At 36.2% G+C, this 15,814-nt stretch overlaps 1 protein-coding gene and 1 non-coding gene across 2 annotated transcripts in view; one reads left to right on the plus strand and one right to left on the minus strand.

Moving 5' to 3' along the window:
* Positions 1–15,814, plus strand: part of LOC115621672 — a 111,685-nt gene that overhangs the window by 48,619 nt on the left and 47,252 nt on the right. The window lies entirely within an intron of this gene.
* On the minus strand, positions 14,096–14,167 carry Trnap-ugg. Its single transcript has one exon. It is a non-coding gene; the product is annotated as a tRNA-Pro (tRNA).

Genomic DNA, 15,814 nt, shown 5'->3' on the forward strand with positions numbered 1-15,814 from the left:
GGAGGGAGGTTTGTTGACATTTCGTAATGCATTTGCTGCTGCCCTAAGGCCTGTCTGCCACTGGCCATTGGTCAGCAGCGCACATTATCGATCTTTGCCAGAGCCAGCTGTGCTCTGGAGGCTTCGATTGCATAATTTCAGTCAACTCTGTAGCCGTCCATCCCCCTTCCTTGCGGCTATTGCAATAGATACATTTTCCCCGCGACATTTTCTAGACGACCTTGCACTCGTTCAAACGAGTTTAATGCCGTTAGCTTCCAGTTTGGCGCTGTCTGACAATTTTTGACTGTGTTTTTCTACTTACCAAATGCCAATGGCAATATCCATTGGTTTCGCATTTTTTCGATTCCTTTGGTCGCTGGCTTCGTGTTATTTGTCTTTTTTCTCACTTTATTTTTAGTTATTTGCTGCAGAACTCATAGATACTTCAACTTTCAATTCTTGATCGATAAAAAAAACGAAAAGAAAAGAAATATTCAATAAATTCTATTGATTTATTTTCGAAAACTTGCCGCAGCCGCGAACCAAAACAATTTATACATTTTATTTGCATAGAAAGCAAGCATATCGTTGAAAAAAAGTGACTTGTTTCTTGATGCTGTTATTTTTGGGGTGTTGTCACCTTAGTGCATAAATTAGAGTAGTAGAATCCGAATCGCTAACAAAAAACAAAGAATCAAATAAAATAAAATTCTATGCTTGAGTGTAGTCGGCTATGGGATGCACTCGAAAACTTGAATGAAATATAAATCAAATAGTTTTCTAACTACTCCTATTTAAATAATGTAGAATTGATTCTAAAGTGAAGATAGCCTAGGTCTTGTAGGCAAATTTATATGTACTTTTCAAAAAGTTCTAAATTCAGTTTTTCTATATATAATGGGAAATATGAAGAGCGATTTGTCTTAGGGATCCGAAATATAGTCGTTCATACAATCGAACGTGTGAACAAATAAATAAAATTACATATGCAGCTCACTCTGTTAATTAAAGTAATCCCTTAACCATTTGGGTGCATACCGCTTTATTTAGTCTATATACTCGTATAACGGGAAATATAAAAAAGTGATTAGGGATTCAAGATGTAGACGTTCATACAGTCGAACGCCTAAACTACTAAACAACAAAATATTCTAGTCAGTCCAATCTGTTAACTAATGTACTTCTAATACCTTTGGATGTGAGGCTATCAAAAGAGAACGTCGACTTCGGCTTTTAAAATATATTTTTAATTTAATTTTGGGTGTGTTTCGTTAAACCTCATAAAAAGTAACCGTTTTGGACAGTTTTTATGACACCAACTCGTCTAATATGGATGCACTATGAGTCAACTATGAGCAATTAAGATATCTTGAAAGTAACACGATCTATCTTAAACAGCTGCAGCTAAAAGTTAGAAAATGATGATAATGAGAGAAAAAGGCAAGGAATTTGGAGTGAAATTTTAAAGCTTCTCCATATAAAGCATTGTACGATGCACATAAACCCACTGACACATTTTTGTTGTTGTATTGCTTTAAAACTTTAAAGCCAACTCTATATAATTGGCAATGCTTTTGTTATACGATTTTCAATTCCATTAGGCCTCATAAAGTGTGTTTTTTTAACACCTTTTGTAACTAATAAAAGCGATTAAACTAATTTGTTGTCGCTCTCTCCCTCACAGCCTGGCAGTGCCGATTAAATCTGCCAATATATGCAAAACGCCGAAGGGGCATAAAATATATAAAAAGTTTGCATTCGAAACAAATTAGTGCATAAATCTGTCACTTTTTTGTTGTTGTTGTTATTGTTTGTTGGCTGCTCAGTTCGAAAGGAGGGTCGCTTTTTTGTGTGAAGAAGTTTTGCAGGTCAGAGGTGTCGTTTTATTTTTGGCTTTTTCTATTTTACTTTATTTATTAACAACAAACGCGTCTCATAAATTTCATAAATCAATGCAGAATAATTTCACTTTTTCTTCACATCTTTTTATGTAAACGCACAATCCGCTTTGGCATGCAAATGGTGTATTGATCAAGAACTTTTAGTTGTTCAACTTTCACGAACATCTGTTTGTTTATTTAAATGGCAAATCAATATTGAACAATTGCCTATTATTTTTTCAAAAACAATGCAAAAAATATGCGCGCGTTTTCATTGCTCTCTCTTAGCAGTTATAGTTGATTATTTTACATGAACTACAAATTGTTATAACACGCTGCAAACTACCGTTAAATGCGCGAAAATACGTTCGAAGTGATGTTGGCCTTTTCGTTGTCGTTTTCGTTGCTCGCGCACGCGCAACGTTCCAATTGAAACTGAGCTGTTGACGCGACGCGTTTGTTTATTTGAACGACTAAAGTCGCGCGCAGAGCATGGCACTGCTTGAGTATCGCTCGCGCACTGCTTGTGGCTCTCTCGCGTTTCTGAGCAGCTGTTCAATAAAGTATACAAAATACGCGTGCTGCGATCACAAACGTTGTTGACTGACGACTGGCTTTTTGCATTGTCGTAGGTCAGGTTTGTCGCTGTTGTTGTTGTTGTTTTTTTTTTTTGTTTTTTCTCACTTTTTTCCTTTGCTTTTTGTTTTAACTACTACATACTTTGTTTTTGATTTTTTGTTTGTATTGTGACTTGCAGCTTATAATAAAGTCATTAACTGTCAATTGAAGCTGGGCTTAGATTTTGGATTAGAAATGCTGTTGAACCTTTTTAGTATTCAGTTCTACACTTACTTTTTCTTTTCACATTTGAACTTTTCCCTCAACCACAAAACACAATTTCATTTTCGAATTTTCAATTCAACCACGCAAACTCATATTTTAGGGAGTGCTTTATAAGTATATTTTCTTGCAATTTACGTTCAACATGCAATGGTGTTATAAAAAGAGTTGATGAGATCACAGTCTTTCACCCACCACTAAATAATTTAATTAAAAATTACATTTGTGTTTTATGGACAGGTGAAATTTTTGTGACACGCATGGCAGTCGGTATTATCGCTTTCATTTTTAAAATCTCATGACTTGTTTCACAAAATTTAAATATGTAGCTCGCTAGTTTTTCAAGTTCAGCCATAAACAGTCTTTTTTTTATTTGATTGCATGAATAAAATATTATGGAGATATAAATAAAAAATGAGCAAACATCAAAATATTGGCGTCAATGAAAGTGACGTTTTAAATCGCGTGCTAAAAGCTGAATTCGCGATTAATATCGCTGTAATTTTCTAGCTATCTTCACAACTGCTGCTGTTGTTATTGTTGTCTGTTTTTGTTTGTTGAGCCTTGCCATTGTCTAAGCAATTTGTTTTCCAGCAATTTAAGCTGCATTACATTTTCATAGCCATTTTTAAGTGCTCACAATCCTTGGCTCCATGGCACCACGGGCGCCGCCTGCCCGCCTCTTGATTACTTCACCAGACGAGTGGCCTTTGGCGCCTCTCTATTTTTTTTTACAACGTATTATGATTGTTTAAACACCCTGTCGCTAGAGGGTGTACTAAATGAGTTAAAATGTTTCTAACTGCAACTCATTTATAAACATATTAACGGTCAAGTAAATACTCATTTTTTTGAAAAGTTTGCTTTAAAAAATGCTAAAAAATTTTAAATTCCCTGAAAAGAATTGGACATTCAATATAAAAGGTTAAAGCCATACTATTTTAACAATTTTAAATACATTTATTAAAGTTTGTACGCTAAAGCTGCGGTCAGACATGCAGATTCGTCTGCTTGCCGACTCTATGGCAAGCGTCTGATAATAATCGGGCAGATAATTCCTGTTGTGTAGACCATGTTGTGTAGACAATGTTACATCAGACGATTACAGCTGCAAAATTTTTTTATCGATTTTGTCGAAACGGTGTGAATTCGCAGGCAGAGTTTATCAAAGACATTCACCAAAACAATCTAGAAAAACAACTAACAAATTAATAAAAGACCAGACGCATTTTAAATTTCAAAATAATTATGTTTTCTTTTCATTTAATTTGTTGTATTTTATTTTTAATTTTTAATCTGGGGCTAATTTGTTGATTCTTCTATACTTCTTACAAGGCAGCAGCAGACTCGATTCGGCAGATATTTGCTTACAGATTATTGGAGGGGGTTCACACGTGCAGCTGACGAGTCAGCGCGAGCTTAAATTTTCTGCGTTTAATTGGGTTTCTTTTGTTTTTGTGCAAACAATTATTTGGCTATCATCAGCACAGATTCTTGTTTGTTCAATGTTGCTTTTAAAAAGTGGCAACTAACTAAAATCAATTGAATAAGCACGATGTATGAGGTCATATTCCATAGACACTTGTTTGGAGCAAAACGATTAAATTGTTAGTTAACACATTAGTTTCGCTAATCATTGTGAATATGTTATTATTAAATTCTTTTACTCCTGTTACTCAAATAATCTCATTTGATTTGATGGAGGCACTAAATTTTTCTCTACGATGCGAGTTCTAGGTTTGGTTTTTTCCAATTTCTATTATAATTCAGTGAATATTTGAAAAGGTTGGATTACCAATAAATTAAATGGGACCTGATCCAAATCGGCTGGCAAATGTAGAAGTTATAGACATTTAAGTAAATAATAGATACCTTTTCCAAGTGGACAAGCTCTGTTAAATAAATTAGTCAGCTTTGTGTATCAGCTTTGTTCCCTTTCCAAGGAACTCAGGGTATTGCAATAGATGTCGCATCTAAAGGAGTAATAAGAGCATTAAACTGTCAGATTAACCGACTATGGGACTAAGTACTACCAGTTTTATTGTTTGGGTGGAGTGGGGGTCCGCCTGTCAGGCACTGTAATTTCGCCAAGTCAAAAAACACGTGCCAACGTAAAAACGTTTTATAATTTCTGTTTCGGACAATTTTTGCAAGTAAGAGCCGCTCGAGGGCTCGTAATGAGCAAATGGTTTGTAAACTACATATTTCCTATTTCTATTTGAAAGCCAATACACAGTCAGTGCAGTCACACAATAAACAGAAAGGAAAAAAAATAACCCATTACTAAATTCAATTTAGTCACAAAGCGCCACAGACAGACACCTTTGTAGCATTTTTCAATTATAAAGCTGGCCAAAGAAATATGCCGGGCAATATTTTTATTTGCTTCAAGCAGATGCTTAAAAAAAATCGACTGAAATATTTGTAGATGGGGAGGGGACAAGTGGTTGGCATTAGCAAAAAGGCAAACGCACAGCCAACAACTGAATCGTTGCCAAAGGCGTGAAAATAACCCGGTAAAGAGAAAAGACCATAAAAAGGGAGCAAAAACAAAGTTAGTGGCCAGCAGCAGCAATAACAACAAGAACAGGAGAGAACGCTACAGTCGAGCAATCGCAACATTGAAATACCCTGTAAGCTTCCGACACTCAGGTATATGCGCCTCTAGGAGAAGCAAAAGGAAGATGAAGAGCGAACTTGATGCTGCAGCTTGTGGGCGTAGTACCGGAGTGAAATGGATTCGCTAATAACTTTTATTAGCATTAACCGATTTGAATGAAATTTGAAACAAACTTAAATAATTATAGACCTAATTCTGTTTATACTCGGTAGATTGGTTCTTGAAACAACCGTGTAAAAATAGGTATTGATCATATGCAAAAATAGCTGATTGCTTCCTTATCTCTGAAGAAATAGATATGACATTTTTATACCCTTATATTTTTTAATTGCTAGCTATTTTAAAACTTAATCCAAAACATTGGATAAACAATATTTACTTTGTTTTTTCCATTTTGAGCATGAACAAACAAACGGCTGGGGGTGCTGACTCTGACAACATAAAGTTGGCCATGTGAAAAACATGATTCCCCCAAATTCACACCCCAATTCCCATCTGAAAAATGTTCAATTTGACAGAAAAATCCCCATTAACAAAATGATCCGCCATTTATTGAAGTCATTTGTTACAACAAATTTGATAAATGAACTTCACATAAACCATCTACTAAATGGTCCGAACAAAGCCTAAACATTTGGCTTGGATAGGTGAGTCCATTCTTGAGTTATAAAATTACAACGAAAAATAACATTGATTTATATATATGTACAAGTATATACTAGGTGGGGTGAAAAGTAACCTCCTTGACCAACACAATGCGGTACTATCGCAAAAATGATTATGGCGCCTTAAAGTCCATTCATATTTAGGTTGGCATGTCGTATTTCAGCACGATACAGATCTTGGTTGTGTTTTGATAGCTGATAGTTGTTGACGTGTTTCGCATCATGTTCAGAATGGAAACAAATTAATTTCGTTCTCTCACAAATCATTTTTTTTTTTGTTCAGAAGCAAAACTCCTAAGGAAACTAAACAAAAGTTGGATAAATATTATGGAGCTAATGCTCCTTCAGATTACACCGTGAAATATTGGTTTCGAGAGTTTCGTAGTGGCCGAAACTCCACTACCGATGAGGTGCAGCAGGCCCTCCGATGCGGTTACTAAGGAAAATGTCCAAAAAATACATGAAATGGTGTTGGCTGATCGAAAAGTGAAACTGCGTAAGCTAGCAGGGGCCACAAGTATTAGTGGGTGGGAATGGTAATGTCGTCGGTTTTCTGGGATTGTCTTGGCATACTCTTCGAAAAACGATCAACAGCGAGTATTACTGCGCATTATTGGAGCGATTGAAGGCCGAAATCACTGCGAAACGGCCTCACATAAAGCGAATTTTTATACTCTGTACATGAAATGTACAAGAGTATATTAGGTTTGCGGGAGCTGAAAAATGTAACAGGCAGAAGGAGGCGTGGCAGACCCCACAAAGTATATATATTCTTGATCAGCATGACGAGACGAGTCGATCTAGCCCTGTCTGTCTGTCTGTCCGTCTGTCCGTCCGTATGAACACCTGGATCTCAGAGACTATAAGAGATAGAGACACCAAATTTTGCACGAAGATGCGTTATGTGTGTATTCTATACGAGTTTGTTTTATTTTTTTGATTTTCCCCCCCACTTCCCCCCTATGGGGGTTTTCCCGATTTTCCATTTGTATAATCGCCTATAACTCGGAGACTATAAGACCTAGGAACACCAAATTTTAGTCCCAGATGCCTTATGTGAATACGCAGAAAATGTATATTTTGGAATTCCCCTCCCTCCCCCCTCTACCCCGCAAATCGTAACTCCCGTAATTCTTGGAATTTCGAACTAAAATTTTGGAAATACCCCCAGTTAGTTATTATGTGTCCGTATGCCAAATTTCATTATGATAGACCGATTTAACAAGAAGTTATAGCCATAAATATATTTGCTGATGCAGCGCTGCTCAAGCGCTGCCCGCGGCTGTTGTTGATGTTGCTGTTTGGTTGACTGCGAAAATGCTTACACAGACACGAATTGATGCGCAAGGGCATACATACACTCACACAGACGCAATTGCTATGTAAATGTGCAATTATACACCCTTTACGTGAGTTCGAATACCGAGAGAGGTAAAATCGATCAAATTTTTTTTTTTATTTTCTTAATTTTTTTTATTTTCTATAATTATTGTAAACATATGTACAGAGTATTTCAAAGTCGGGACACCCGACTTTAGCTTTTTTACTTGTTTTTTTTTTTTTTTTTTGCAAGAATATGCACTGCCACAGAAGATCATCGGAACCATGTTAAAAATCAACGATATAGCACTCCAAGTGCTTCCCCATGCACCTTATTTGATATGGCTCCCTCGGCCTATTATCTCTTCCCAAACATCAAAAGATGGCTCTTCAATAAAAAATTCAGTTCGCGCGAGGAAATCATCGACGCTGCAGGGGCGTATTTTGTAGACCTTCCGAAAAATTAATTTTCAGACGGGATCGAAAAGTTGGAAAATCGTTGGAATAAGTGTATTGACCTAAAAAGAGACTACATTGACCAAAAAAAAAAAAAATAATAATAATTAAAACCATTTTTTTCATGCCCAAGGAGGTTACTTTTCAGCCCACCTAGTATACTTGTAGATATATAGATGGGGTCGGAGATGCCTGCTTCTGCTTGTTGCATACTTTGCACAAACCTAATATACCCTTTTTACCCTACGGGTACAGGGTATAAAAACGAGAACAAGAACAACAACTACAATAATAATAGTAACAAAACGAACTCGGTTGCATTTCAAAGCGCTTAAATGATTTTGAATTGTGGGCAAACATCAGCGACGCCGACAAAAACGACGACGACGACGACGATGACGATGGTGGCAGTGTCGGCGGACGTTGTCAACGCCGATGGTTGGCGCTTGGCTACAATGTAGCGGCAGAAAATGTTGCGGTTGGGGCTAAAAAATAGTGCTGCTAGATGGGAGGTAGGGAGGGCGGAATTGAAAGTGGGTGGAAAGTGTGCTTGCGAGGCTGTTGGGCAGAGAGCGGACAAATCCCGCGCACAAGTTGCAAAATCACGCGCCGTGAATGGAAAACGCAATTGAATGGAACTGGGTGGGCGGTCCGAAACCGAACGGTCCGTCATTCCTGGTATCGGACTGTGCTGTGCTGCTGGCCTGGACTGAGTCAGCGTCGTCCGTCCGTCCGTCCATCTGTTTGTCGTCGCCGTGGCCTGACTTTGGCTTTGTCAGTTGAATTTGCAAAGCGTGTGCGGTTGATTTTTGCAGCGTTTTTTTTTTCTTTTTCTTTTTCTGCTGCTGCTGTTGCCGTTTGTTTGTTGCAACTAACAAGAAGAGTGTTGCGACTGGCGAGCAGAAATTGTGTGCGTTTTTATTTCCAATTCCCGATGTTTTTTTCTTCTTTTTTTTTACTTTTTCAGTCCACGGCAAAATCAATTGGCATTTGAAATTGCACGCCTCTTTGAGTTTTGCGTTTCGTTTGAGGTTTTTCATAATTGAAAATTGTTAAGATAGCGCATGCAACAACAACAACGGTAACAAATTGGTTAACAAAGATGCAGCACGTGTGGCAAATTTATTTCTATTTAAGCTGGATCTGCAGGTGTGAAGACAAATAGAGCCGCATAATTAATGCGGATGATGTTGCATTTAATGAAAAGTGGCAGTCAATTGATTTTAGTACAAAGGAAAGGCATATCTTACAATAGAAATTGTTTAAGGAAGTCGGAAATGTAAATTTCAGGAAAATTAATGATTATTTTTGTGAGTGCTTTATCATAAAATGCCTGCACTTTTTTGCTCAACAAATATAATTACTAATAAGATATACAACTAGTCCGCAATACTATATTTATGCTAATGAACAATTTTTATCATACAATAAGGCAACGGCTCATTTGTCTACATCATCTTTTTTAAAGTTTAATAAAACCTGAAAAATGATGGATCGTGCTTTTCTATAACTTACATTTAGTAATAGCTGGCTTCTTTTCTTGCAGCTTCTTTCCCAAAAGAGATCTTTTGAATAATTATAAAGTTCATTGGTACATAGAGATAGTAACTTTTTAAAGCTGATACATTTTATTATTCTAGTTCATTATGCCTGCAAATAGTTTTGCTTGAACTTATTCTTGGATAACTGCATTTATACTGGGTGCATTTGTTTTTGTTATTGATTCCAATTTCTACATCAGCTGGGATTTGTATTTGCCACTAACGAATGATAAATTCATGCTCTTAATCCGGCTCAAACGACCAAAATGTATTTATCACAAACAAATGGGAGTAAAATTCTCTAAATGCATGATCTAGATCCGGTTCAAATTAAAGTGGAATCAAAAACAAACAACGCGACTAAATGTTAGTCTTCGAAATTTGAGCCCTATTCTAATGTTCTAAAGTCCCGTGTAACATTAGCTTCTTTTTTTAGCGAGGGTCTCAAAGCCTTTTACATTAGTGCCTGGGTAAAATTTACATGTTTATACCTGAAATTCGTCAAGCCCTTGACAATAATGTTTGCGGACAATTGACTTGTTTTGTATTTAATTTATTTATTAATATTTAATTTATTTATTAAGATTTAATGTATTTATTAATATTTTATATTTAATTTATTTATTACTGTTTAATTTATTTATTAATTTTCAACTTATTAATATTTAATTTATTTATTTATATTTAATTTAATAATATTTCAGTTATTTATTAGTATTTAATTTATTTATATATTAATGCTTAATTTATTTATTAAGATTTAATTTATTTATTAATATTTAACTTATTTATTAATGTTTAACTTATATTTAATTTATTTATTAATATTTAATTTATTTATTAGTATTTAATTTATTTATTAATGTTTTTTAATAACAAGACAATTTTGCAAGCTGATTTTTTTCCATATGGGAAACTGCGTTTATATGAGATTATTTGAGTAAAAACCTTCTTACACTGCCCATAGTTGTGATGAGTAACAGGAATTGACTCGCTGGCTATGTGTTGCCAGGTCTGACACTCTGTCAATTCATATAGAAGAACAATGTATGGCAACAAGTTTCACAGGCTTTCTTTATTAGGCAGTCCACTCACAGGGCTGATGCTGGCAGACTGTCAGACAGACAGGTCAGGTCTAGGTCCATTAAAAATCTCATTTGCTGTGAACAAGCTGGCCGACCTGTCCTGACCTGTCCTGTCCTGCTGCCTGTGTCTAGTCGTCTGTATATTTGTCCAACTGATTCTGTCGCTTGTCTGCTTGTGTGTCTGTGTCGTCGTCTCATCATGTTTGGTTTTCCAGCTTGTTTGGTTGCATAAATAATTTTAGAGTAAATTAATTTATTCGCTGACATGTGTCCTGCGTTTATTCCAAAATTGCATTGTCATTATGCAAATGCTGCCTGCCTGCAGTGGGGAAGAATGTCGATTCTCTCAGCTCATTGCTGGCGTCTGTTCATCATTTTTGTGTTGTGCTGTGCTGTGCGTTGATTTATTTGTTTATGCAAACGAGTTATTTACACTTAATTTGACAAGAGGTGTAATGGCCAGCTATTTGCACAGAGCTACGAGTATGATATAGTATAGTATGTGACTGATTCTTCCCAGCATCATCATCGGGGATTACATATTTAATTTGTTGTTATAGCCAGCTCTAGAGGCTGGCTTATGAAATTCGAAATGTGACAACTGTTACGACAATCCCTGAATATATGTATGTATGTCTGCATGTCTGCCCAGCTGCTGACCAAGTAACCAACTTTTGACGCCAGCTAGCATTACATGCAGTCCAACTATCAAAGAAGTAAGTCTCCTACACCCTGGCAGCTTTATTATGAAACCCAACAATGCTTCGGTTGCTTCATTGCAATGGAAAAGTGGAAAATGCGCACGCTTTTCATTGCGCGCCAAGGCAATTTATGAATGAAAAAAAAGCAACAACAACCACATATAGTGTATATGTAATTTTACACTTGAATTGCGTGACTTGCCGCGATTCTCACATTTCACAGCTCGATATTTGTTTGCCGCCTGCTTTTTTCTGTCTCGGCCTCCGACGCTGATACTCTGAGCCCGCGATTCCGCAATCCAGCACGCAAATTGAAAAGGCATTGATAGTTTAATTAGCTGTGAAATAAGCTATAATTACTTAACTCTGGCAAGCACAAAGAAGTTTTGTTCAACGATTCAAATTGTTTGTGCATAAATAAATAAATAATAAATCGTTGTTATACCCTGAACCAGAAGGTTTAAAAATGTATATTAGGTTTGTGCAAAACATCTCCGGTCCCATGCAGATTCAGAATTTATATAATCTGCATGACGTGAGAATTCGATCTAGACATGTCTGTCTGTCTGTATCAACGCCTGTATTTCGGAAACGACTGAGCCTATATTGAACAAACTTGGTGTGTAGACTCTCCTTAAAACCATGCAGCACAAGTTTATTATTATTATTTTTCTTTTTATATATATATATATATATATAGATATATATATATATATATATATATATATATATATATATATATATATATATATATACAAGTACATATTTTGTATTCTTCGCCCCAAAACCATTGCATTGCTAAGTGGCCTGTGAAACAAATCAAAATCCAACCTGCTTTCACTTTCTTCGGAATTGCTCCTTCTTCTAATTCAGTCCACGGGCTATCTCTGTCATAGCAGCTCTTCTGGCCTTGTTTGAACTGACTTCCTAGTTCGGTTACGATATTGGTTAAACCTGATAATTTCAATGTAATATTATTTAAGAAAAGATCAAGATCTTTACAAGGCAAGTCGGGTATTCTACGTTGTTATATGATTATTTTTGAAGCTAATTTGAGTATCATTTGAGAATATAAATAACTGATTCGAAGATCAATGTTTTTCTTCTAATAATAATATTTAGAAAAATAAATAAGTAATTACTAAAACGCTTCAAAGTAGATTGCAAATTACAAATTTCAATTTAATCTTTAAATATGACATGAGTAATAATTTAGTGGCCTATTATTAAGGCGGGTGTTCTTTATTTTGGCTTACACTGCGCCCCCGTCCCCAAATATTACTTTCACTGCCACATCGATGCATTCACTTTCCGGCCAAATGACATTCACTTGCTCTGCTGGCCAACACTAATAAGCCATTTTGATTGTGCCGACTGACTTGACTACCTTCTCTGCTTATTGTCTGCCTGCTGAGTCTCGGCTCATTAAAAGCGTTTTCATTGCAACTGCATTTGGTGGCTGGCTGCCATTAAAAGTCATTAACAGTTACCAGAAAAACCACACCTGAGTGGGCCAAGTTAGTGATTAGTAGTCCGATCCGATCCGGACCGGCTCGGTCCAGTCGAGTCGTTGCTGGACAAGTACTCGTATGTATATATTTACAGTCTATAGTTGTTCGTGATTTGTAAAGTGCAGCGTATGGCAATCGTTCATTGATTTGATATCGTCGTGCCTTTTACTAAACATAAATGTTAAATATTACACATACGCCGTGTTGTGTTGTGATCTGAATTGCAACCTCAATATAGCATATAAGTTGTGTGTACTTGATTGTTGGTTTGTCTCGCTGTCAATACTTTTATGTTCCACAGAAACAGAAAAAGCAACAGCAACAGCAACAACAAGAGCACTGTCATAACTTTAAAAAGTAACAAGACGTTAAAAAAGAGTTGGCATAATATGCTTAGTAGTAGCAGCTCACAGCTGGCTGGCCGGCAAGAAATAAACACGGCAACGTGGCCAAATACCCCAGGCCGCTGTTAACTGACAAATGTTGTTGATTGTGGCTGCACTTGTTGGTGTTGTTGTTGCTGTTGTGGTTGCTGTTGTTGACTTTGCACAAATCGCAACGCCACCGACGTTTGTTAAGCCGCAAACATTTGGCCATTTTGGAATGGCTATAGCTCTTATTGCTTAAGCAGCAGCCATCGCCAGCTGCCTGCCTGCCTGGTAGTCGTCCTGCTTTGGTATTTTGGCGCGATGGCCATCATTTGACAGCACTCTGCCATCAAAAATTGCATATCTGGCGTTAAAATTGATGCTGCAATTCATTCGATTTGCTGCAACCAGTCGTCACAGTGAAAGTCATTTGTGCCGCATTATGTATACTATTTCTGGATGCTACATTTCAATCAAATTTGGTAACGAATTTGGTAATCAAATTGAGGACGTCGCGACGTCGTAATAGTACGTCCACGTCCATTAAAAATTATGAATAGCTGCCCGCTATTCTTCTACTATTATTGATGGCTGTGTGTGTTGTCGCTTTTCTATGCAGATGAATGCGAACAATATTTTTTATTCGGTTATATCATCATCGGGCCCAAAAGTTGCAGCTCACAAATCTTCTGTCATCATCTCACCACACATACTAGTCCACACACTAAATCTTCAATCGGCGCCCCCAGTCAACCAACCAACAGACTAGACAATTCATTGTTCACTTTTTCCCCAATTGTCGGCAGCAGTTTCGATAAAACGTTCCGACTTATCGTCGTCTCGGCAATCGCACACCTTCCAACTTGCTCGGCCAACAGGTTCTGCTAACGCGGTTGACGTCGACATCGACGTCCGTCCGTCCGCCCGGCCGCTGTCCTCTAATCAGCATGCAGCCATCGGCACATAGGCGGCTTTAAATAAAAATAAAAGAAAAATTGCATGCGGTAGCTTTTCAATTTCGCTCGCGCCATATCTTCATTTGCCAATCACTTGTTTGTTTCTTTAATTAAGCCAACATAGCAAGGCATTAAAAAAATAATAAACGCGATTAAAATATTTAAGTGCCGGGCTCAACCGGGATTTGAACCCGGGACCTCTCGCACCCAAAGCGAGAATCATACCCCTAGACCATTGAGCCGCCTGCACAGTGCACGGCCTGTTTCTATTTTATTTGCTCGCTCTCTGTCTCTTTCCCTCTCTTGGCCAACTTTATTTTGGCCCATGCTGTTGACGTATTTTTGTATGATCCGGTTTGCAACTTGGCTAAAATTAAATGTCCGCAAATTATTGTCATTATTTTATAATGACTAAATATTTAGCATTTCTCTTACGATTTTTTTAATATTTAATTAAGTTTTGTAAATGTAATTATTTTTATTTTGGGCAAAAAATACTTTAATGCTCGCCGTGAAGTATGCAGCACACTTTTCTGCAACTTAAAACATCATCTGCAAAGTATGCCACACAATTTTGTAAACTCTAAATAGCATATTCAAATATATTAGGGTACTCTCGACTTTGCTAAACGCTGCAAAAAAAACTTACTTTGAACAATAATTATATTTACTGCATATATCTATATATATTAATGTCTGATTAACTATTATTGCTCTGCGATAAGTTTTCCTTGCTGGTCTAGGCTTACTCTGCACTAGACGTGCCTTTGAGGCTAGTTTAACTCAAGTGGGGACAAGTTAAACAGAATTGCTGTTGTTTTTTTTTTTTCGCCTTTTGATTTCAAGCTCAGTTCGGTTATAAAATACTAGCGACCCGGTACGTGCTTCGTCGCTACGTATAAAGTGAAATATTGAAAAATAAAAAATTAAATTGCAACATCATATTCATTTGTTCAAACAAAAAAATAGTTTATTAATTGATAGCTATTTTAAAACTTAATCCAAAAAAAACATTTCGATAAAAAATATTTTTTGTTTTCCCATTTTGAGCATGAACAGGCAACATAAAGTTGGCCGTGTGAAAAACATGATTTTTCTAAATTCATACCACAATACCCATCAAAAATTTAAATTTTACACCAAAATCCACATTAACAAAATGATCCATCATTTATTAAACTCATTTGTTACAAAAACTTCACATAACCCATCTACTAAATAGTCCGAAATAGGACTAAGCCGAACAAATTTGGTTTGGTTAGATGAGCCTGTTCTTGAGATAAGCAATTACAACGAAAAGTGGCATTGATTTTTATAAATACTTGTATATAGAAGAAGAAGATGATAATCTAAACGATAAGTGTGCTAAAACGAAAAGAAAACAAAAAGAAGGCAGACCCTTTAAAATTGATCGAGTTTTGATCATCAAAGATTTAAATAAAATAAATAAAATAAATAAAATAAATAAAATAAATAAAATAAATAAAATAAATAAAATAAATAAAATAAATAAAATAAATAAAATAAATAAAATAAATAAAATAAATAAAATAAAATAAATAAATAAATAAATAAATAAATTAAATAAATAAAATAAATAAATAAAATAAAATAATTAACATCAAAAGTACTGAATTCGACAACTAATCGCCTAACTATGTGACCACGCCCGTCGATAAGGTTGCAGAAGAATTCTAAAGGGAAAAGGGATCCAAACCTAGCGGGAAGGTATAAAACATATTTAAGCAACGCGCATCTTTGGAGTTGGACTACAAGGAAAAATATTTACTGTGCTGCGATCCGTATAGCGGATTGGCGGATAGGAGCAGAAACCTAGGCCCCACCTCAGTGTATAAAGCGACAAGCGAATGTCCATTATGAATGCTGTA

This window comes from Scaptodrosophila lebanonensis, unplaced genomic scaffold, assembly GCF_003285725.1.
Source record: "Scaptodrosophila lebanonensis strain 11010-0011.00,11010-0021.00 unplaced genomic scaffold, SlebRS2 tig00000024-arrow-pilon, whole genome shotgun sequence".
NCBI classification, from domain to species: Eukaryota; Metazoa; Arthropoda; class Insecta; order Diptera; family Drosophilidae; genus Scaptodrosophila; species Scaptodrosophila lebanonensis.